The sequence below is a fragment of the Lutra lutra genome, chromosome 9 (assembly GCF_902655055.1).
Source record: "Lutra lutra chromosome 9, mLutLut1.2, whole genome shotgun sequence".
NCBI lineage: Eukaryota > Metazoa > Chordata > Mammalia > Carnivora > Mustelidae > Lutra > Lutra lutra.
In genome coordinates, this window is record NC_062286.1 from 136,768,972 (window position 1) to 136,792,703 (window position 23,732).

Below are 23,732 nucleotides of genomic sequence, written 5' to 3' on the forward strand. Positions count from 1 at the left end.
TTGGTGAACATCATTTCTGTATCTTCAGCATTGTTTCCATTTTCCAAATGGGCAAACAGAGTCATGAACAGGTAGTTATTCATTGACTTGGTGTGGTCAAAAGTCTTACTCTGGAGCTCTAATACTTCTTATCACCATCCTCCCCGCCCCCCGCCTCTGGTATCTTTGAAGACAATGCAGTTTGCTTTTCAATATTTTAAGGAATACCCAAGAGTCAAAATGTGTTTTGATTTCACCTCACAATGGTTTGTTTCCTAGTAGGAAGATACATGTAGATATAGAGAACTAGGGGTTCTCAAACCAAGAACGCCAGTGTTCCACTGACCACGTTGGAACTGCTGGAATGATTCGTGAGGTGGCAACCAATACAGTTACAACCTGCGTTCAAGCTGACAAGCACACTCATGCACGTGTGTGTACATCACATCCTGGATTCACCCAGGATACTTCATTTCAGTGATTCTAGAGTAAAACATAAGAATATGTATTTTTAGTGAGACCAACAAATCCTTCCAATGTACTTTTAATTCTGAATATTTAATCAGTTTTATCCAACTCTATGCAGGTGTTTTTTTTGCCCCTCTAACTTTATTTTTATGGATTTAGCTTTTCTGTCCGTCACTGAATTTCTTTCTTCAATCCCAGGGAGTGAGATGACTCCAATAGCTTTCTGTTTTGTGTGGTCAGATGGCTTCCTTTTTAATTAAAAAAATTTTTTTTCAGTCCTGCTTCCCATGAATTAGAGATCTGCCTCTTATGCTCTACTAATTATAGCAGGAATTTCATTGTTTTGAAATTTTACCAGTGAATCAGATGTAAAAGTCAACACTTACATGTCCACCAGGAATTCCTACAATTACATGCTGAAGTGAACCAGAATTGAATATCCATCTACTTTTGTAAAAACACTAATATATTTTTACGAGTTCATTTTGGAAAATTGAATTAGATCTTTTACAATTAATGACATGGTGTAATGAGAGGCAGTTATTATTCTGACTTCTACTGCCATACATTAGTCTGTTTTTGAACCTTATATAAACTGAATCATCACTCTATACCTGATTGTACCGGGCTTCGTCTGCTCATCACTTTGTGAGAGTCATTGATCTTGTTGCTTGGGTCAGGGTTTTGCCTTATTTCTTTGTGGTGTTCTACTGTAAGAATATACTACACTTTGTCCATTCTACTGTTTATAGTTGTATGGACTCCTAGTTTTATGCTGTGATGAATATGGCTCTTAGAATATTCTTGTAAATATATTTTGGTAGACACAGATATTAATTTCCCCTTGGGTTTATACCTAGGAGTGGAATAGATGCTATGTTTGGCTGTAATAGATCTAGCCAAGCAGTCATCAAAAATGGTATGGGATGCATTCCACATGGAGTAAAGAACATACTCCCACCAGTAATGCTTAAGAGTTCTAGTTGTTGTACATTATTGCCAGCCCCTGGTATTATCCGTCTTCTACATTCTAGCAATTTTGGTGAACATGTAATTGTTTCTCATTATGGTTTTAATTTTCGTTTTCCTGATGCGGTCTCATCTTTGTAATGGCTGGGTGATACTCCAAGAACAATGCTCTGTATTTTATTGAACCAAATATCTACTGAGGGGCCATGAAGCTATATGATATGTTCCTCTTACAAACCATGTTTTCTCTTTTTATTTACTGTGATAAAGCCCAGAACTTGAAACACTGGTTCAAAAGTCACATTTAGGGACGCCTGGGTGGCTCAGTTGGTTGGACGACTGTCTTCGGCTCAGGTCATGATCCCGGGGTTCTGGGATCGAGTCCCACATCAGGCTCCCAGCTCCATGGGGAGTCTGCTTCTCCCTCTGACCTTCTCCTCGCTCATGCTCTCTCTCACTGTCTCTCTCTCAAATAAATAAATAAAATCTTTTAAAAAAAAAAAAGACCATTGAAGCCAACTTTGCTTTGATTCCACAGTGACTTCACTATAAATTTGAAAAAAAAAAAGTCACATTTACGTTAAAACATTAATAGCTATAGTTCCCCAATGAAGTTGTCCCCATTTCATACATCTGTCATCAATGTATGAAAATCCCCTTTCTCATGCCCTGGACACCTCTACTTAATATATTATCAAGGCTTAAAAATTTTGTGTCAGTCTTATCAACGAAATGTGAGAGTTTATAAAAGTTTCATTTTGATCCCTTTTACTGAATGAGGAGTTAGAATTACTTCTCATGTTTAGAAGCTGTTTGAACCTCATTGCCTACGAGTGCCTGATCATATCCTTTGCCTAATTTTTCTCTCAGACTGTTGTTGTTTCTGTTATTGTTTACAGAAACTCCTAATATATTTAAAATATATTTTATACCATGTTATATAAGTGGTAAACATCCTTTTCCTTATAAAGAATATTTTAGGGGCACCTGGGTGGCTCAGTGGGTTAAGCCTCTGCCTTCGGCTCAGGTCGTGATCTCAGGGTCCTGGGATCGAGCCCCGCATCAGGCTCTCTGCTCGGCAGGGAGCCTGCTTCCCCTTCTCTCTCTGCCTGCCTCTCTGCCTACTTGTGATCTCCCTCTCTCTGTCAAATAAATAAATAAAATCTTTAAAAAAATGAATATTTTAAAGAAAAAATCCCCAAAAATTAAAATGAAAAAGAATCTTCTACCACAACTTTATAAAATATAAAACAATACTTTGCTCATTTATATGTAACAGTGGCAGAAGCCCATTTCATAGTCTATAAAGTGCTTGTTTACATGACATTTCATTCAACTGATGTCTGTATTCTCTTTGTTGGACAGATTAGGAAACAGATTTTTAGTGATTTTTGACCAAGATTACATGCCAGCATGAGGGAGAACCGTGTAATATATTTAATTTCAAATTATTATAATTTCTCATGAATTTGGTCTCACTCTCAGCTTTGACCACCTGGTCAACCTTAAAAGCCTCATCATCTTTATTGCTGACTCCATTAGTCTCTCTTCATACAAACTCTTCTGTACGGTAGGAAAGGAGGAATGGACTGAGGTATAGAAGAAAACATGAATAGGTCAGATCTCTTACGATTTCTTATTAGAGAGTAATTAGAAGGTCATACATATTGAAAAGTTGGGATTGGGGTGCCTGGGTGGCTCAGTCTTTTAAGCATCTGACTCTTGGTTTCTGCTCAGGTCATGATCTCAGGGTTGTGAGATCGAGCCCCATGTGGGGCTCCATGCTTAACATATAGTCTGCTTGTTCCTCTCACTCTGCTCCTCTCTTTTTCTTGTCTCTCTCTCGAATAAATAAATAAAATCTCAGAAAAGTTGGGATCAACTAAATATTAAAGAACAGGGAATTAAATGAGTAAAGAGGGGTGTGTGTGTGATGGAGTACCATTCACGCATTGGAAAACTTGTAGAAATATATTAATTCAAATTGGAAAGTATTGGGGCGCCTGGGTGGCTCAGTGGGTTAAAGCCTCTGCCTTCGGCTCAGGTCATGATCCCAGGGTCCTGGGATCGAGCCCCGCATCGGGCTCTCTGCTCAGAGGGGAGCCTGCTTCCCTTCCTCTCTCTCTGCCTGCCTCTCTGCCTACTTGTGATCTCTGTCTGTCAAATAAATAAATAAAATCTTTAAAAAAAAAATTGGAAAGTATTGATGATATACTGTTCTGAGGCAATTATGTAATAGTACCACGGATGGTCTGATTGAATTACACAAAAGTGTTAGTATATAATAACACCAAGTACTTCCTATTTGCTGGGCATTATTCTAAAATTTGTTCATGGTAACTTGCTTAATCTGCACAATAATGTTGAGGTAGGTACTGTCTGCATAGAGGAGTGTAAGTTGCTCAAGGTCACAGTTTGAACTCTTACCTGGGATGCTGAGACAATTTATTAAAAATGGAAGGGAGAATGGAAGGAAGGAATGAAGGAAAGAAGGAAGGTAGGAGTTGAAAAAGAAATTTGCAGTAGTTACCTCTGAGGGGTGAAGCTGAGGGTGAATTTTGTTTGCTTCCTTTTGCTTCTCTATATTTTTTCTTTTTATTATGATTATTTTTTACAGTGCTCATGGCCTAGAATAAAGTAAAAATTATAATATGCCTGGGAAAGACTTGAAGGGGAAAGATTGTTTTCCTATGAGTTTTTATTAGCCCGGTCCCCAAAAGTTACTGATGTGTTAAGGATACAGATATCCAGTTGAAATTGGCAAAACTCTGATAACCTTTGAGGGGACATAATGTACAAAGGCTGAAAGTTTTATGGTTCTTTAATGGTCCCACAATATTATTACCTTGGACAGAAGATTCCTGCTCATGGCCATACATAGGCACTGAGGCCCTGAGGTTAAATTAGAAAAGGTCCTGTCCCCTAATGCCCATGCTTTATTTGCTCTAATGATCCATGCTTTGTATTAGTCTCCTCATTTCATAGTGGAAAAGACCCTTAAACAAAGCGTCCAAGCATGAGTACAGTGGTCCCTACTGCTGGTTTGAAGATGCTCTTTGTGATGGAAGTAGTTGAGCATGGCCATCTTGGGACAGGGAAAGTGGGAGGAAGTTCTAACCAATGTTAAAAATGGAGAGGTGGGATATTTTCCTGGGTCCTTCCATCAGCCAATTACCAGGCGGACTCCTTCCCTGTGTTTTGTCAGTTCCCAAGGCTTAAGAAATGTTTATCATCAAAGGTGAATGTATGATGTATTCTAAAGGCAAATGGGGTTGTCTTTTTGGGTTATCAGTTGGCATTTGAATACTAGTGGTTACACCTCCATGCTTCAACATGGCTGTTGCAACTGACCAGCCATTTGTAAGATTTTGAATTTTTGTGAAAGAATTAAAAAAACAAAAGATTTGAAAATGCATCCTATCAATTTTAATTGAGAATAAACAAGTTGAATTTTCTCCACTGTGGTTTTTAGTAAATAAGAAATCATCAAGCTCATATAGTCCCATTCGCCCAAGACAGACAAGTGTATATTTTATTAAAGGAAAACCGAGCTTGCATTTAGAGCTAATTAGTAATGAGACAAGTACCCTGAAGTTTCTTAGGAAGTGTACATGAGGAAATAAGATGTCTGAAGGCAATTACAGAGTTGGGTTTCAAAATTACTTTGACGAAAAAGAACATTTGTCATTTTTGTTTAAAATCTTGATTTATCACACTCTGAGCGGAACTTGAAATGTTGTGTTTTTATTTTACCTGACAGAATGCCTTGCCTGCAGGCAAACAGAATGTTGGATTAAAACTTTTAATACTCTGGGGCAAAATCTGCTGCTTTTAATAAGAGACAAAGGCTCATTTGGATCTTTCCGTCATTATACAAACAAACTCAGCTTCCATTTATCATGTTCATTGCCTTAATGCTGGGTGCACGGCCCCGGGGAGGGAGATGGTCGCAGGGGTACACGTGGCCCGCAATGAGTGATAAATCTGAGGTTCTGTCAAGAGAGGCGCTAGCTCTCACAGGTAATTGTCTAATTCCATCTTCTTTCATCTGTAGCCAAGAAGATTCCAAATGGATGTTGTTGACAAATGCGTCCCTTTACGCAAATGGATTCTAAGAAAAATGAAGTGGAGCTTAACACAAATAACTAGTATCAGGGAGGTCAGATGTCCTAAAAAAAGTAATACTGGATACTCTGCCTAGCACTTCATATGGATAAATACCTTTAGTCCTCATCGTAACCTTTTGATGTAGATGTGATTACTCTTGGACTCACGAGGAAACCATGGATCCAGCGAGGTCAAATAAATAGCTCGTCCAGGGTAGCAGAGATGGACTTTTATCTAAAGAATCTGACTCTGGAAGCCAGGCTCTCAAACAAGAGGTTCTCATTACAGCAGATCCTAAGACATGGCCCTTACCCTTCTGGTCCGAGGAACAGAGCAGGAGCTGGCTTCAACAGGAATACCATCCACAGAGGTGTAGGCAGGACGAAGGTTGGTCCAGGTGCCAGGGAAGCCGGCACTACTCACACCACAAAGATGTGACAGTTCTTCTATTTGTTAAAAAAAAAAAAAAAAAGAAAGAAAAGAAAAGAAAAGAAAATTGTTGCTGTCTATTTTATTCATATCTGCATTTCACCTCAAAGATCACTATTTTCCCCAGGGATCCTCTCATTGATGAGAACAAGATAGCCTTATGGTTAAGCCTGGGAACTGTAGGGGCCTCTGGGTGGCTCACTTGGTTAAGCATCGGCCTTTGACTCAGATCATGATCCCAGGATTGAGTCCCGCATTGGGCTCCTTGCTCAGTGGGAGCCTGCTTCTCCCTCTCCCTCTGCCTCCTGCTCCCCCCTGCTTGTGTTCTCTCTCTGTCAAAAAAAAAAAAAAAAAAAATCTTTAATAAAAAAAGACTGGGAACTGTAGCGGACTAACTGGGATATATAGAACCTTGCCTCAGCTCTTCATCTAGGTAACTATATGAACCTGTGCCAACATTGGAACCTCTCCTAGGGTTGATTTCTCCACCCCTAAATGGGCGTAATTACTGCCACTTATAGGTTTATCATATGGATTTTAAGGAGATACTATTTGTGAAGAATCCCACAAAGGGCTGTGCAGTCTTGGAAGAGTACTAGTGCAAACTTCTTCATGAGAATCATGCTGTTCTCACTGGCAGGGGTGTCGTTTGTGGATGCTGTGTGTTTCTGACATACGTGTGACTCTTTCACCGTGACTGGGCTTTGAGTTTGAGAAACAGGGATAATTGTGATGGCTAAGCTGTATCTGTTCATAGAGAGTGAAGCGGAGAGTTGAAGCATTTTTAATAAATAATTTAGCCCCTGAATAATTTGAGTCAATATTTTCAATATTTAGAAACTTTGAGGTCAAATAATTTGGCTTTATTTGATAAATGTTTAGTGAGCACCCACCATGAGCTAGGCATTGTGTCTACTATGGCCAAGGCAAAGACAGTCTCTGTTCTCATTGAGTTTATATTCATGGAGTAAAAACAACCACACCATCCATCCATCCGTCCGTCCATCCATCCATCCATCCATCCATCCCCCCATTCATCCACAAATCCATCCATCCATCCCCCCATTCATCTGTCCGTCCATCTATCTATTCATCCATCCATCCATCCATCCATCCACAAGTGAACAAATAAATAATATGAAATAACATATACATGGCAATGAAAATATTTGGCATCTGGAAGATTCAAAAATGAAGATTATATCTGAATAAGATTTAAACATAAATGAAAGTTACTGAGGGGTTTCCACTGGGTGAAGAGTAATATTTATACGTTCTATTATTTAATTAGCAAATGTTAGTTAGCTACCTACTTTGTACCAGACCCGGTGCTAGGTGCTCAGGCTATAATGTGAACAAATCCAGAGATGCTACCCGACCTCATGGGACTCCTAGCTGATTCAGAAAATACATCAGATCTGCATTGTCGAAGGCTTTACGGTGATTGTGTAGATAACATAGTGGAGTTACATAACCATGGAATGTCCGGAGGAAGGAGATAATTGCAATAGGCCAAGTGCTATTTTATAAGGAACTGAAGTATGGTAGGGAGAAATATTGATCTGAATTATCTACAAAAGTGCATCCGATTATGGCTCTATATTTTCCTGTTAATCTATATGCTACCCACATGGTATTCATTTAATGAGAAGAGGTAAAATGTATGAGAGTGTTTTCTTATCTACCTGAATATTCAAATTTGTGGTTATTTCCAAATGGTGTTGCTCAGGTGGATAGAAATGGAAATAGAACCAACTCCAATAATGTAGAGTGGCTGGATGTTAAAAAATGAAACAGTGAATAATTGTCATGAAAATGACAGCCTGGGATGCACACAAAGGGAACAAATTTTAATTTCGGATTGTGCAGTCAGGCAACAGAGCTAGGCAGAAATGAAAGGCTTTGTAAAAATCTCATGTCATAGTCTAATTTTGCACGTAAAGCATCCACCCACTCTAAGAACAGATGAAAGTGCTTAACCTCCGCAAATCTGTATCTAAGAACTTTGCTTGGAGGTTCTGATAAGATGAGGGAAGCCGACTTTTGGGCCAGTGGAAATTAACCTTGTCTGTGATGCTCCATACTTTAAAACTGCGCATTGAATTTAGCAAACGATGACCGAGAATCTAGCCCAGGCGAGGTGCCTTGGGTAATTCAAAGGGGAGTAAGATTTGGTTTGTTTTCCGGAGGTTCTTGGAATCTACTGTGATGCAAATCACGAAGGTGGATTCTGCAGCAGGGAAGAGTAAGGACTTTGAAGTGAAACATCCCTGAGTTCAAACTCTAGCCTTTCTCTTAACACAGGTGTCCAGAAGGGCATTACCGGCCTCCCCAGTAATTCTCAGATTTACCTTGTCTTTAGTGAGAAGAATACTAGTACTGTATTGGTTTTGTGTGCTGCACAACAACTAACCACAAACTCAGTGGCTTAAAATGACATATATTTATTAACTCATAGGGTCAGCGGGTCAGAACTCTGGGCATGCCTTGGCTGGGTTGTCGGCTCAGGTGGCCGAAAGGCGGGAATACAGGTGTCAGCTGGGCTGTGCTTCTTTCTGGAACTTGGGGTCCTCCTCCAAGTTCACATGGTTGTTGGCAGAATGAGGTCCTTGCAGTTGTAGGACTGAGGTCCTGATTTCTGGGTAGCGGTAAACTGAGGCCTCTGACCAGCTCCTGGGCCACAGAACAGCTTTGAGGTTCAAAGTCAGGTGGAAACACTCTCTGACCATTAGACCCTCTTTTAAAGGAATTGCCTGATAATCTCCCTTTTGATTCATTTAAAGTCCGCTGGTTAAGCATTTTAATTACATCTACAAGACCACTTCTCCTTTGCCATATTCTGTTGGTTGGAAGGAGGTTACAGATCTAGCCCACATTTGGGGAAGAGGGGATGAGGAACCACAGGGGAGAATGGGAAGTAGAGTTTTGGCTAAGCCAGGGCCAACCCTTGTGATGAAGGAATTTGGTGAGGAGAGGAGGATCTCTCTTCTTTGAATGTCATTTACCTAGCCCAGTGACAAGCTTTTTCTAGAATTGTCATGTATTTATCAAGAGTACTCATATTGGCTTTTTTTTTTTTTCAAATAAACTTGTAACTTTTGAGCAATTTTAGATTTTACAAAAAGATTTAGAGGTAGTAAAGTGAGTTTCCATGTCCCCCTCACTGTTTCAAGTGCCCTCACTGTTACCATCTCATGGGATAAGGAGGCCTTTGTCAAAAGGAAGAAGTTGGCCTTGGTGCATTAATCTTCCCCAAACTCCAGACTCCACTGCAAGTTCACCAGCATTTCCACAAGTGCCTTGTTCCTCTCCCAGAACACCATCCAGTGTCCCACATTACAGTTAGTTGTCAAGTGTCCTTACTCTCTTCTGGCCTGGGACAATTTCTCAGAGTGCCCTCTCCTCTCCTCTCCTCTCCTCTCCTCTCCTCTCCTCTCCTCTCCTCTCCTCTCCTCTCCTCTCTTCTCCTTTCCTCTCTTCTCTTCTCCTCCCCTCCCCTCCCCTCTCCTCCCCTCCCCTCTCCTCTCCTCTCCTCTACTCTCCTCTCCTCTCCTCTCCTCTCCTCTCCTCTCCTCTCCTCTCTTCTTTCCTCCATTCCTCTTCCCTCCCTTCCCCTCTCCTCTCCTTTCCTTTTTCTTTTCTTCTCTTTTCTCCTTTCCTTTTTTCTTTTTGTTTCTTTTCTTTTATCCCTTTCTTTCCTTTCCTTTTCCTTTCCTTTTTTTTTTAATGACCTTGGCAGTTTTGAGGAATATTAGCCAGTGATTTTGTAGCTTGCCTTTCAATTTCGACTTTTCTGATATTTCCCCATGTTTGGAGTTCTGAGGAACAATACCACAGAAATGAAAAGCCCTTCTTGTCACATCACTTAGGAGGGTTGATGCTATCCCCATGCTATCCCAGTGAAGTTCTTCTTGATCTCTGACTTGACAAGGTGGTGTTTTTCAGGTTTCTATAATTACTTTGCTTCCCTCTATCCATACATGGTAATTTGGAAGTGGATCCTTAATTCCAGTTCATGGTCAAGTGGGTCATTTGGAATTCTTCAGTAAAAAAAAATATTTATCTCCTCCCTCACTTGTGTATTCAGTCATTTATGTGAGTATGGACTTGCATAGATTTATTTGTATGTCTGTTATAATCTGTACTATATTGTTTATTCTGTTGCTCAGATCATTTCAACTTTGGCCATTGGGAACTCTTTTAGATAGTCCCCCTGACCTTGTGATATATCCACATCTTTTTAGTTTTTGAGCTCTTCCTTAATTTCTGTCACTGATGGATACGACTGGCTCATCTGGTATGTTCCCTGGGCCTAGTCCTAGAACCAGCCATTTCTTTAAGGATCCCTGTCTCCTTCTACTAGAGAATGGGATTAGAAACCCTGGGTGCACATTTCATTTTATGAATGTCTGCTGAATAGTGACATGATAGCTTATGAACAGATTTCTATAAAAGCACGAAAATGATTGTCAGTGGAGAGTTGCAATGTAATAGCACAAAATGTGCTCTGTGAGTGGCGTCAAGTTTGTACATCATTTCACTATACCTTCCCACAATCTCCCAATTTATGCATGAGTCAGTAGTGACCAAGACAGTCACATCCGTTGTGCATGTGACACAACAGTGAATGGCAGAGATGGATCCTAAGCCATATTTCCCAGATCTTTCTCTTTTCCTTCATGACATTCTCCCTTCCCAAGGGACATTTTTGAAAGGCTTGATTCCAAGGTAACTTTTTCTTTTATTTAGTTGAGGAGTCCACAAAAATTATTTATCTCTACCTGTTGGCCAGACACTGCCATGGGCATGGAGAATTGGGCAATAGGGCAGAAAATTTCCCAACAACCACATAGTTTATTGTGTCATGCAGAAGAAAGCCAATCATTGAGTGAGAGAGTAAGCAAATAAATCATTTCAGAGAGCATTAAATATGGTGCAGGAAATAAAAAGTGTCAAAGGGTAACTGAGGAAGAAGGGGGTGTTTGCCACATGTGCATCAGCACATGGCTCATATGAAGAAGCCAGGTATAAAATGGGAAAAGGGCAGAAAGAGGGCAGACTTCACCAGAATGGGCTTGGCACCTTTTGTGAAATTGAATGAAGACCAAGTGTGACTGACAGAATCATGGAGACTGAGGTATCATATGAAAAATATAAAGTCAGAGTTAGGCAGAGGCCAGATACTAAAGGGCCTCATAGGGCATGTTAAGGAGGTTATATTTTATCTTACATATTTGCTTCTCTCAGAACAATGGAAACCATTGGAACAGTTTTGGCAGGAGAGTAGTATGTTCTGATTTGCATTTGAAAATTTTTATCCTTGCGGTTGTGTGGAAAAACTATGCCATGTCCTTCATCAGAGTTAAGACATCATTGATTATAACATCTCCACTCTTTGTTTTTGAGATGTTAAAATTTGAAAGAAAAAAAAAAAAAACAGTGCAATTTTAAAGTGCCATCAACTGACTGTAAGATGTATTCCAATTTCAGAGGTGTTGAAGTATGAAAAAATGTACATCTTAGAATACACAAAATATGTAACTGGTTGAAAAGAGTGTAAGCAGGAAGCCAATAGGAGGTGATGGCAGTCCCACAGGTGGGATCTGTCGGTGGATGAGGCTGGCTGGCGCCATTGGGATGGAGGTAATTGACAGGCTTTTGAGTGTAGGAGGTAGAATGGGCAGGGCTTCCTAACAAATGAGATGTGGGGGCAAAGGAGAGAGAATGACTTCCAGATTTTTGGTTTGAACAACAGGAGGGTGGTGGTACCTTTACTGAGATGGAAAAGGACATTTTGAAAGGTCTTCAGGTGAAATTACTAGCACATGTTGAGTAAGGAAATCTGGACTCAGTAGAGTTAGGCGAGAGCCTATGACATTGACTTGGGAATCATCCACATGTGGTAGTTAAAGTCAGGAGATGGGAAGAAGGAGAGACTAAAGATCCTAGAAATAAGACTTGGCCGTGGTAGGGGGAGGCAGCCCAGGAGTAGGCAGAAGAGGAGCCAACATGGTAAATGGCCATTGGTTAAGTTTGGCATCACAAAGGCTAAGAACTTGAGGAGTACGTAGCGCATGGCTGACTGGGTGGCTCATAGTTGAGAAACTGAGTTTGATGGAGAAAGAGTACTGACTCGTGGTTTCACCTGATAGAGACCCGGGTGATACTCTAGAATTTGTCATGTGATATATGTTGATTTACTACACATTGGATGAGAGTGTATATATAACCCTTTCAGGAATTGGCAATTCTGCCTATCAACTTTGCTCATGCTTTCCTCTAGCCAGCTTTCCTTACTTTTACAACCTAATTGTTGCTGTGAGATAAGAGTATTTGCAATTTTATTTTTATTTTTTTTTAAACATTTTCTTTCTTTCTTTATTTGACGGAGAGAGGGTACATAAGTGGGGGCAGGGGCAGGGGGAGTGGGAGAGAAAGAATCCTGAACAGACTCTCCACTGAACACAGAGCCCCCAGAGGCTGCATCCCAGAACTCCGAGATCATGACCTGAGCCAAAATTGAGTCAAAGGCTTAACCAACTGAGCCACCCAGGTGCCCCTGCAACTTTATTTTAAAAAATGCTGTCAATGAGGGCACGTGGGTGGCTCAGTCAGTGAAGCAGCCCACTTGTGATTTTGGCTCAGGTCATGATCTCAGGGTCCTGAGACTCAGCTCAGTGGGGCATCTGCTTCAGGATTCTCTCTCTCTCCCTCTCCTTCTGCCCCTCCCCCTACTCGCTCTCACTGTCTCTCTCTCTCTCTCTCTCTCTGTCAAATACATAAACAAAATCTTTAAAAAAATGCTGTCAATGGCACATTTCTAATTAATGAATTCTGAAATTATTTTATAAAATGGTGTTACAATATTAAAATTCAGACTTACATTACATCAACATTATTTATGATCTATGTAGTCAATAACCTTTCTTTCTTTCATTTTTTTTTGTCCTGAATATATTTACAGGAGTCTTCAAATGTCTAGAATGATGATTTCCTTTGGTAAATTAACCATATTTTGAGTATCCTGAATTTGCTAATTATGACAGATTTCTTTATTGGCCATTTTCTGAGTATTTTAAGTTTGTCTAATTATGAGTTATTCCTTATTATGAATTCTAACACAGATACTGTCATCAGGAAGAGAGAATTTTAACCAAGTTCTTTGTTACAGGGAAGGAAATGTTTTCGATGTGGTGCTCACTTCCCTGGAAAGTCAACCATATTGTAGGAGTGTTTGGAGGTAAGAAACCTACTGGGCTGAGTTTATTAAAACTCTTTAATCTATATTTTTTGGTGACTCTGTTTTAGAATAGTTTTAGATTTGCACAAAAACTGTGAAGATAGTACAGAGAGTTCCCATTTACCACAGTTTTCACTCTTATGGACACCTTACATTATTAGTATGTTACATTTGTCACCACTAATGAAACAATATCCTTGATACATTATTATTAAACTTCACGGTTTATTCCTATGCCCTTAAGTTTTAACCTAATATCCTTTTTTTCTGCTCCAGAATATTCATTCCAGGATATCATGTTATATTTAGTTGTAATCTCTCTTTAGGTTCTTCTTGGCTATGGTAATTTCTTAGATTTTCTGTGCTTTTGATGACATGGACCTACATGAGTTATGCTGTTCCAGTATTAGATAAGATGTCTCTCATTTTAGAATTGTATGTAGTTTTTCTCATGATTATACTGGAGTTTTGGATTCTGCAGGAAGAGGTAAACTATCATTCTTGTCTAATTATAGGGAGGGTACATACTGCCACATGTCATGCACTGTCACTGTTCACCTTGATTTCCTGGCTGAGGCTATGTTTATCTGGTTTGTCCAGTTTTTCACTCTCCCTCCCCCCACCCTTTCCATGCTGTAATATTTGGAGAGAAGTCACCAGTGTTAGTCTATACTTCATTAGTAGGGAGTGATACTCTATATCACTGAAAATAGTTTCTCCATAAATTATTTGGAAATCTTTTGCATGGGAGATAGATCTCTTGTCTCTTGTTTGTTCATTCAGGATTCAGTCAGTCAGTAATTTATACCAGAACAGACTCATGGATATATATTTTGTACTCTCGGTTCTAAAACATTACTACTTTATTTTGTTGCTGAAATCCTTCCATCTTTGGCATTGGGAACATTATCCTGATCTTTTACTTGGCTTCTGTGTCCTTTTGACATATGTACCTTCCTCAGTGTGTGTGTGTGTGTGTGTGTGTGTGTGTGTTGAATACTTTGTTAGTTTCTGGCCCTACATGGCTCAGTTTCATGTTGTATATTCACCGTCAAGTTTCTAGAATTAATAATTTCTCTAGAGATCTCTGGTTCTTTCTTTTTGAAAATGGTTTTAGAAACCAAAATCCGGTTGCTAGATGTGTGCATTGCTACTGGAGTGTCATTTCTTCTAGGTGATCTCAGCAGACAGAAAGGAAATCTAACTTGCTTTACAGAACATGTATACATATTTCTGTGTTTAACATCTGTATTTAGAGTATACTAAGCATGAGTTCATACTGATGCCTTCAACTATAATGCATTTCCACCTTGTTTATTCCATTCTCCCTGATTTGCTTCTTTGTATATTCAATCCCAACAATGAGAAGCCTGGCTCCTATCACTCATCATCCATTTACTTAACTGTCTAATTCCAGTTTACGTGTATAGTGGTTTTAGAATTTTTTAAAAGATTTTATTTATTTATTTGACAGAGAGATAGAGATCACAAGTAGGCAGAGAGGCAGGCAAGAGAGAGGGGAAGCAGGCTCCCTGCTGAGCAGAGAGCCCAATGCAGGGCTCAATCCCAGGACCCTGAGATCATGACCTGAACTGAAGGCAGAGGCTTATTAACACATTGAACCACCCAAGTGCCCTGGTTTTAGAATTTTTAATATAAAAACTCTTTTAACATACAATTATTTCAACCTGTGTATCAAATATCAGTATAGGGAAGAAATCTTTATATTATGGTTAATCTGTAAAGCAATGAGTATAATGTATTAGAGGGGAGTCAATAAGAAGTTAGTTTCCCCTGCCTGCCCCAGGAATCCTGGCTAATACAGCCTCTATTCTGCAATCCCCTCCTATGACCCACCAACCTATTTTACTAAAAACAGTCCATCTGCTACGGCCTTTCAAATTTACAGAATACCTGTCAACATCATCATAGTCTTAGTTATGTGTACACCTTCTCATTCCCTGATATTAATTCTGCTGACTTTTATTCTCCCCTGCTCGAGTCAAGAGAGATTCTCCTCAAGAATTGTTCACTGAGTTTTTTTACTTGTTGTTTTAATTTCAATTGGCAGATTTTCTATGATTACCTTTGTACTTACAGAGTTATCTTATGGAAACATGACCATCTAACTTAATAGCTTAGATTTTATACATCTAGTGAGAATATGGTAGCCACTGGAGGCTTGGGAAATTTGATCTTGATTTATACAAAGGCAGCAGCATGCTCTACAGTTCTCAGGTCACTAGAATAAGAAAGAAAGTCAATGGAAGTGATCCATGTGTATCACTCAGGAGACAATGAAGCTGGGCCATGATCATCCCCAATAAATTCTTTGGTATTACCTCCTTTGAAGATGCTGATATACTTCCAGTGATGTCATACAGACAAATAACTATATAGAAATAGATTTTGTTAATATACTTCTGGGGAATAATACTGTCTGATACAGTTGATAGTGAAGCTTGAAAATAACGTTTATTAATCTTGGTTGAAATTTTAGACTAGATATTTCTTTTGGTGGAGGGGAGGAAGAAAGGAGGGAAAGAAGGAAGAGATGGAGAGAGGGAAAAATTTGCAAAGGGAAGTATAGATGAAAGTTCATTTGACACAGACTATTTACTTTGTGAAATTTGTCTAGTTTTAGTGTTATTCTTATAGGAACATATATCTATTAAAAATTATATTGAACTCAAATACAACAAGTTAAAATTAAGCTTAGTTTTTTTTTTTTTTTTTTTTGAATTGAGTAATGACAACTAAAACACTTCCACTAAAATAGTTACTATTCCTTTGGGAAGTCAGTTTTCAGAAACACATTTGTGTATTTTTCCCACCTACCTGTTTGGGGGAGTAAAGCAACAATCAAAGAATAGAAAAGATTGTTATTTGAAAATGTACTCTGCGTCCATTTTCCTACATGGAATTGTGAGAGCTTATGACCAAGTTCTGATTACTTACTAAAAAAAGTCACTCCTTTTACTTTATGATAAAGTCCTTAGTAATTTTCACAGGCAACTTTAGATGATGTTTTCTGAGAAGTTGGAGGATACAACTTACTTTTTTCTGCCTTTGCAAAGTTTTATTTTTCATTTACCTCTCATCAGTAATGTGTCATGTAGTTCCCTCAATAAGAGATTTTCACTCTCTGAGCATTCCTTCGAAGATTTTTTTTTAACTAAAGATTTAATTTATTTGTCAGAGAGAGAGAGAGAGAGAGAGAGCGCACAAGCGGGGGAGTGGCAGGCAGAGGGAGAAGCAGACTCCCCTCTGAGCAAGGAGCCCAGTGTGGGACTGGATCCCAGGACCCTGGGATCAGGACCCGAGCCGAAGGGAGTCACTTAACAGACTAAGCCACCCAGTGATCCTGAAGATGTTGTTTTAAGGATCAAAAAAAAAAAAAATCAAGTTGTTTTATGTTACTGTGCTACCATTTACATTGCAAGGGGCACATGTACGGTCGTGTGCCCCCATGTGGGGGTGTCTACTCAGTGCTGAATTCTGAGAGCTTTCAGCTTAATCAGAAGGTTGGCACAGGAAAGACATATTTGGGGAGGATGAGAGGCGAGGAGTGGAGAACATGGACATGAAATGGCAACAGGCTTAAACAATCACTAATTAGAACATAACAGATGCCATGGGTTAGGGTGGGCGTGGTAGGGCATGTTTTTTGGGCTCCATACAAATTTTTGAGCTATGAAGTTTAATAGAGATTTGAATGTACAAAATCTTGTATTGTGTCTCCCCTTTGGGTCCTCATGCTAATGAGTGTATCACTGTAGTTAAATGCTATTACCAAATTAATCTGTGACTAAAAAAATAAGGTTTTTGACATTTGGGTTTAGTTAATACCGTTGCAAGAAATCACGAAGGTCAGACACTGGGTTCTCAGATGGCTGGTGGCTTGTGAAACACAAACATCTCTGAGAGGTTTGTAGGGGCTAGAAAAGCCACCTGACACGTGACGTTTTGTATTTTTCTTTCACATTTTGATTCGTCTGAAAGAAGTGAAGATATTCCTTCATCATCATATTGGGGTTTTCTAAGAAATGTCAGTTTTTTGGCATTTTGTTCAGTATCTATTACATAATAAGGCATATTCATAGACTGTTTATTTCCAAGTCATTGGTTTTTCTGAAAATGCCCATTCTGCCTTCTTCCCTTAAATGAAATGCTTATTCCTTTCTCACTGCCTTTCTTTTATTTTTCTGTATAAGAGATTGGTCTTTTCTCTCCCACAACAGTGAATCCATTTTATCTTTTGTTATTCCAAAGTTAATTTTTCTTATCCTTTGTCCCCAAAATGAGTAATTCTCCCTTTAAGCCCCTGAGAAAGTGTGTTTGTGCATATGCTGCTCATAGTGCATTTCCTTCCTTCTTTGCTTCTTAAAATGTCATGTTTCCTTTCTGCTTTCTTACTTGCAGGTAACATTTCTTCCCTTTGTCTTCCAGTCCCCCAAATTGACTTTTAAAATGACTTTCTATTTTTTCATTTTTTCTGATAAATCAGAGAATCAACATCAGGATCTAAAGTTACAATTGAATATTCTCATCAGTGTCTTCTTTGAGAAAATTTCTGCGAATAGTTACTATTGTGTACAGTTACCCTGTTGGCCCATTTTTTCTCTTCCCAGAACTCCTAAATTTACACTTCTCAAGTATCTGCAGCTACGTTTAATAAGCAAAAGGGTTTTTATTTTACAAAAATTGAAAACATCCTCTATTCATATGTAATTCTTGAACTTACAGGATATTACCAAAGAACTTGTACTGGCTGAATATATGGCAAGCTTGTTTTTTGAGGCTTCCTGGGACATTACAGTTTTTTTTTTTTTAAAGATTTTATTTATTTATTTGACAGAGAGATCACAAGCAGGCAGAGAGACAGGCAGAGAGAGAGGAGGAAGCAGGCTCCCTGCTGAGCAGAGAGCCCGATGCAGGGCTTGATCCCAGGACTCTGAGATCATGACCTGAGCCGAAGGCAGCGGCTTAACCCACTGAGCCACCCAGGCACCCCGGGACATTACAGTTTTACTTTAAAATTTTTCTCTGGTTTACATGGTAATGATGGGTCAGCACAGTTGTCCTGCCTCACTCCCTCACTGTTATACAGAAATATTTGTTCATTCATCCAGTACTTACTGAGCACTGTTATATACCAGACACTTCCATAGGGGCTGGCGTATGTGGTTAACTATAGTGACTTGGGTCCACTCTCATGGGGCTAATAGCTTATTGAGGGGAATAGCATTGAAATAAAGCAACCAACATGTATCTGTTCTCCCAGAAACACTCTGATTGTCTGTTGAGGGGTGACACGATTCTTTTCACCCTCAATAGCTGTTGATTTTCTTTCTTTCTTATAAATGGTAGTAATTCCCGCTGCCATGTTCTGAGAGGTTACTATGCATCGGGGACGTCGTTCAGTCCTTTAATCCATCATCTCATCTGATCCCCCTGATGCCCATCGATAGGCTGTTTTTATGCATGTTCTACACTGACTCCTAGAATGGCTATTGTCTAGCAAGTAAACTGGAGTCAAAGTCAAATCTCGGGGCTTGGTGCCCTCACCCCATTCAGTTCACACGGCTCTATCCCTTTACTGCCAGATGGCCACTTCCTGTCTCTAACGGAGACCTCCTGGCTCCAGTCAATTCAAGAGTTGGTTTTAGTTCCCCAGACAACTAATGTGCGTTTTGGATACTGTTCTCTCAACAATCATTTATTTTTTATGCACTTAATAAGTTCATATGCTAGTGCCTGAGCCATACCCATAATATTCCTGTCTGGCCTTAATTATCTTGGCTTACTTGGCATATGACCCAACAGAGGACAGTCATACTCAGGGTATCAGTCTTGGGGTTTTGGGGGTTTGTTTGTTTGTTTTTTAAGATTTTATTATTTATTTGAGAGAGGCATAATGAGAGAGAGATTGTGAGCAGGGGGGAAGGGTAGAGAGAGAAGCAGACTCCCCACTGAGTAGGGAGCCTGATGCAGAACTCCATCCCAGGACCCTGGGATCACAAGCTGAGCTGAAGGCAGATACTTAACTGACTGAACCACCCCGGTGCCCCAGTCTTGTGTTTTCCCCTGGAGATACAGACATCTTCTCTTTTGACTGCGGTTTCCACGTTGAAATGATTATAACCCAAAACTTACTCTCCTGATCTCACAAGAGATATCTCCTGTGGTATGATCATCTCCAAATTCTGCCTGCAACACTGTTTGAGGAAGGAGTTGCTAACAGGAGGGGTTGGGATTAAGAAGAGATGGAGAAATCATAACCGGAGTTTGATCATGACCTTCACACAACTGAATTGTTGCATGAAAACCTACAACCTCATTACATATACCCGTTAAGTAAACAAATTGACTCTCTTACCCCTTGGCTAACACTTTCTTGGATCAAGAGTTTAGACAGTGCCCGCAGGCAAGCAAACCAATTCTGTATTAAAACAGTGAAGGCAGGTCCTGGGAAAAGGGTGGGTCTGACTCCTTGAATGCTCGGTGTTCATGGGGATAAAGAGGCAAAGGAAATAGAGTGAAGAGGGAAAAGGAGGCCAGTGATCAGCACCAGCTCCATCTTGTTTTCCGAGGGGCGCTACGAGCAATGCGCAGGTATGTGGAACACTCAGGGTATATCACACTGTCTCAAAGGAAATGTCATCTGTAGCTCAATGCAGAATGTTTTAGAGCTAAGGAAGACACATGGGATACAATCTACATGCCGAGGCTGGCATTAAATCAAAGCGTATTAGAGGAATCTTTGCAGAAGAGAGGCTGGTCTGAGCCCTGTCAATTTCTCTGGTCTCCCGACCAGGCATGTTACAGAGAAAATTCATATCGGCTTTGTGGAAAGTCACCTGTTGATCCAAAAGCCAGTGCCAAGCTGTCTTTTGGTACATGACAGCTGGAAGAAATTTCCTTCTCAAGTCAGTGTTTCAAAGACAGGCCCTCCCCAGATTGGTCGAAAAGGGAGGAAGAAAGGGTAAGGGAAATGAAGATATGCAGATCAGTGTTGGGAGAGACAGAAGGAGCAAAGGGGGATCTCATGGAGAAAATTTAATGAACTCTAAGTGGCTCCTAAAGACACTGCTGCAGATTTCAGAGATGTCACCTGTCAGAAGTCATTTTCTTATAGGACGTAATTCACCCTATTGACTGTGATGGGTTTACACTCAATTCAAAGCCATGTCCCAAACTGGATTTTTGCCTTTATTTCTTGAAACACTGGCTTAGCTCAGACAAAAGCAGAGGCTCTATAGTATTGCGATACTCCACATTCATGGTTTTCTTGCCAATAGTACCCTGAAATTTACATTTAAAATGATACGGCACTGATTTGCCCTTTAAAGCCAGTGGCATGGCAATGTCCACCCAGACTGTAGGGATGACGGGCCCTGCAGTAGTAGGTCTAAGAGCTGTTGTACTGTTGCCATGCAATCATTTCCCTTCAGGAACTCCTGCAGGGTACATGCAGTCTGGAGCCTATTTGCCAAGTAACCATATTTTTTATTAAAAAAATACATATATGTACATGTATATCTGTATATCGATAGATATATATCTCTCTAAAGCTTCGTAGTGCCTTCAGCAGATAAACATTAAAACTATATTATCTTTTTTTAATTTCAAATCTCATTTTGTCTATTGTATTCTTTTCCTTTAAAACAAAAAGTCACATTGCTTTTCGGCTTAAAAAAAAGCAAACATGTATATCTGTGTGTGAGTTTATTATTAAAGATTTAATCAGTTCTGATAAATAGGGAGCAAAAACAGTGATTGGAATACTGTCACATGGGACAAGTACTGTTTTTGAATTTATATGAACTCTAGGGTATAAACACACATGTGGCATGCACATACACACATATACATATGAGTGTGTATATATGTATGCATATACGTGTGTTATTTTTACCATCTGCCTTCTCCTCCATGAGAATATGAATTCTATGAGAACAGGTATCTATTTCCTAATACTGTACTCCCTAGAATAGACTCTGAAACATTAGGAGCTCAATATATATATTTCTTTTTTTTTTAAATTTTTTATTTTTTCAGCATAACAGTATTCATTATTTTTGCACCACACCCAGTGCTCCATGCAATCCGTGCCCTCTACAATACCCACCACCTGGTGCCCCCAACCTCCCACCCCCCACCCCTTCAAAATTCTCAGATCGTTTTTCAGAGTCCATAGTCTCTCATGGTTCACCTCCCCTTCCAATTTCCCTTAACTCCCTTCTCCTCTCCATCTCCCCTTGTCCTCCATGCTATTTGTTATGCTCCACAAATAAGTGAAACCATATGATAATTGACTCTCTCTGCTTGACTTATTTCACTCACCATAATCTCTTCCAGTCCCGTCCATGTTGCTACAAAACTTGGGTATTCATCCTTTCTTTTTTCTTTTTTCTTTTTTTTTTTTTTTACAGATTTATAAACATATATTTTTATCCCCAGAGGTACAGGTCTGCGAATCGCCAGGTTTACACACTTCACAGCACTCACCATAGCACATACCCTCCCCAATATCCATAACCCCACCCCCCTCTCCCAACCCCCTCCCCCCATCAACCCTCAGTTTGTTTTGTGAGATTAAGAGTCACTTATGGTTTGTCTCCCTCCCAATCCCATCTTGTTTCATTTACTCTTCTCCTACCCCCTGAACACCCCATGTTGCATCTCCTCTCCCTCATATCAGGGAGATCATATGGTAGTTGTCTTTCTCCGATTGACTTATTTCGCTAAGCATGATACCCTCTAGTTCCATCCACATCGTCGCAAATGGCAAGATTTCATTTCTTTTGATGGCTGCATAGTATTCCATTGTGTATATATACCACATCTTCTTTATCCATTCGTCTGTTGATGGACATCTAGGTCCTTTCCATAGTTTGGCTATTGTAGACATTGCTGCTATAAACATTCGGGTGCACGTACCCCTTCGGATCACTACGTTTGTATCTTTAGGGTAAATACCCAGCAGTGCAATTGCAGGGTCATAGGGTAGTTCTATTTTCAACATTTTGAGGAACCTCCATGCTGTTTTCCAGAGTGGTTGCACCAGCCTGCATTCCCACCAACAGTGTAGGAGGGTTCCCCTTTCTCCGCATCCTCGCCAGAATCTGTCATTTCCTGACTTGTTAATTTTAGCCATTCTGACTGGTGTGAGGTGATATCTCATGGTGGTTTTGATTTGTATTTCCCTGATGCCCAGTGATATGGAGCACTTTTTCATGTGTCTGTTGGCCATCTGGATGTCTTCTTTGCAGAAATGTCTGTTCATGTCCTCTGCCCATTTCTTGATTGGATTATTTGTTCTTTGGGTGTTGAGTTTGCTAAGTTCTTTATAGATTTTGGACTCTAGCCCTCTATCTGATATGTCATTTGCAAATATCTTCTCCCATTCTGTCAGTTGTCTTTTGGTTTTGTTCACTGTTTCCTTTGCTGTGCAAAAGCTTTTGATCTTGATAAAATCCCAAAAGTTCATTTTTGCCCTTGCTTCCCTTGCCTTTGGTGATGTTCCTAGGAAGATGTTGCTGCGGCTGAGGTCGAAGAGGTTGCTGCCTGTGTTCTCCTCGAGGATTTTGATGGATTCCTTTCTCACATTGAAATCCTTCATCCATTTTGAGTCTATTTTCGTGTGTGGTGTAAGGAAATGATCCAATTTCATTTTTCTGCATGTGGCTGTCCAATTTTCCCAACACCATTTATTGAAGAGGCTGTCTTTGTTCCATTGGACATTCTTTCCTGCTTTGTCGAAGATGAGTTGACCATAGAGTTGAGGGTCCATTTCTGGGCTCTCTATTCTGTTCCATTGATCTATGTGTCTGTTTTTGTGCCAGTACCATGCTGTCTTGATGATGACAGCTTTGTAATAGAGCTTGACGTCCGGAATTGTGATGCCACCAACTTTGGCTTTCTTTTTCAATATTCCTTTGGCTATTCGAGGTCTTTTCTGGTTCCATATAAATTTTAGGATTATTTGTTCCATTTCTTTGAAAAAAATGGATGGTACTTTGATAGGAATTGCATTAAATGTGTAGATTGCTTTAGGTAGCATAGACATTTTCACAATATTTATTCTTCCAATCCAGGAGCATGGAACATTTTTCCATTTCTTTGTGTCTTCCTCAATTTCTTTCATGAGTCCTTTATAGTTTTCTGAGTATAGATTCTTAGTCTCTTTGGTTAGGTTTATTCCTAGGTATCTTATAGTTTTGGGTGCAATTGTAAATGGGATGGACTCCTTAATTTCTCTTTCTTCTGTCTTGTTGTTGGTGTAGAGAAATGCAACTGATTTCTGTGCATTGATTTTATATCCTGACACTTTACTGAATTCCTGTACAAGTTCTAGCAGTTTTGGAGTGGAGTCTTTTGGGTTTTCCACATATAGTATCATATCATCTGCAAAGAGTGATAGTTTGACTTCTTCTTTGCCGATTTGGATGCCTTTAATTTCCTTTTGTTGTCTGATTGCTGAGGCTAGGACTTCTAGTACTATGTTGAATAGCAGTGGTGATAACGGACATCCCTG